At 32.7% G+C, this 1,744-nt stretch overlaps 1 non-coding gene across 1 annotated transcript; it reads right to left on the minus strand.

Moving 5' to 3' along the window:
* Window positions 1-1,400: 1,400 nt before the first annotated feature.
* LOC122022028 lies at window positions 1,401-1,506 on the minus strand. The gene has a single exon (XR_006122778.1). It is a non-coding gene; the product is annotated as a small nucleolar RNA R71 (small nucleolar RNA).
* Between the last annotated feature and the right edge of the window lie 238 nt (window positions 1,507-1,744).

Raw genomic sequence — 1,744 nt, forward strand, 5'->3', positions numbered from 1 at the left:
TGCTTCTCATTCGATTTTTCGAGAGACGTTCGTCACAGGAACATGCCCGTGTAAGGACGTTTAAGAGGTAATCTTGAGAGAGAAATTAGGTATTTCAAGAGGGTAGGATAGATTGGATGTATTAATATTTATATCTTAATGAGGTTGAGAAGTAGTGGATTTCTATGTTGATTTTTCGAGGGACGCACGTGACAGGCAAGCCCGTGTAAGGACAACATAGGGTTCATTTCTAATTGATTGCATTTAGATATATTTCAGTCCTAGACCGGTTGTCTATTGCAAGAGGGAACCGACAACATTCTACAAATGACGGACAATTGAGGAATACAATTTGGTAGATCATTACATTGAATAACATTACAAAGAAATCAAAACTCCTAGAACATACCTTTATCATTGCCCTTATTCTTGTCTCTTATTCTTTTATTTCTTTGTTTACATTTCATAGTCATACTTAGCTTCTTGAAAACCAATTGATTAGTTGTTTAGCTAATTCGTATTGAGATATCTTTAGTGTTTATTCCAGTCCCTGTGGATATGATATCTTTTATTATTACTTACGACATTTTCGTACACTCGCAGAGGTCAACAAGTTTTTGGCGCCATTGCCGGGGAATGCACTATAACATTAGAGATTATCAATTGAGTTAGACTAAACATAACTTTTCTTTTCTTTTCATTAGTATAATTGTAACTAATCTTTAGAATTCTGTTTTCATAATTTTTGCATATCTTTCTACTTCTTGACAATTTGTTTTGTTGCAATTCTAATTCTAATTCTACATTCTTGATTTCTAGCATTCTAGTCTAGCTTTTCTTTGTTTTTCTTAAACACATTAGTTGATTAACAAATGAATTATTCTAGACATTTTTTTTCCTTTTGTCTTTTTTTTCTTGTTTTCATTATGCACTTTCTTTCTTACAATTTAAATTCTGTATTTGCTTTCTTACTTTTCATATTGCATTTTATTTCTTGTCTTTGATTCTTCATTTTATAATTTTTTCTTGAATATCCATGAGCACTAACATGTCAAGCAGGCCCATGAGAAATTTTTCTATACCTTTTTCTGCAAGATTTTTATCTCCCATTGTGCAACCTCAAATTGAAACAAAAAGTTTCCAACTAGACCCAAAGTTAATTTTCATGATACAAGGTCAAAAATTTGGAGGAGAAGTATCAAAAAGTCCTTATCTGCATCTTGAAATATTTTTAGAGATTTGTGATATGGTGAACTGTGAGGGTGTCTCAGCGGATGCAGTTCGATTGATGGTATTTCCTTTCAGTATCAAGGATAAAGCAAGGACTTGGTTATATTTTCTCCATCCTCAAAGTATCACAAGTTGGGAGAAATTGGAGAAGCAATTTCTGAATCATTTTTTCCCTCCAAGAAGAACAGTGTATATGAGGAATTGCATAACAAATTTTGCTCAGGCATATGGAGAATCATTATTTGAAACATGGGATAGATTCAAGAGTCTTCTAAGACAGTGCCCTCATCATGGTTTTGAAAAATGGTTGATTTTGCACATATTCTATGGGGGAATTTCTTTCTCAGACAAGAGTTTATTGGATTCATCAGCTGGAGGTTCTTTTATGGACAAGAGTATAGATGAAACATATATGTTAATTGATCAAGTGACATTGAACTTCCATAAATAATCAAACATAAGTTGGATGAAATCTCCTTCAAACATTCAAGAAGTGCAAGCCATAAATGCTATAGAGCTTGTCAAACAAATTGTA

Source organism: Zingiber officinale, chromosome 9A (assembly GCF_018446385.1).
Source record: "Zingiber officinale cultivar Zhangliang chromosome 9A, Zo_v1.1, whole genome shotgun sequence".
Lineage (NCBI taxonomy): Eukaryota > Viridiplantae > Streptophyta > Magnoliopsida > Zingiberales > Zingiberaceae > Zingiber > Zingiber officinale.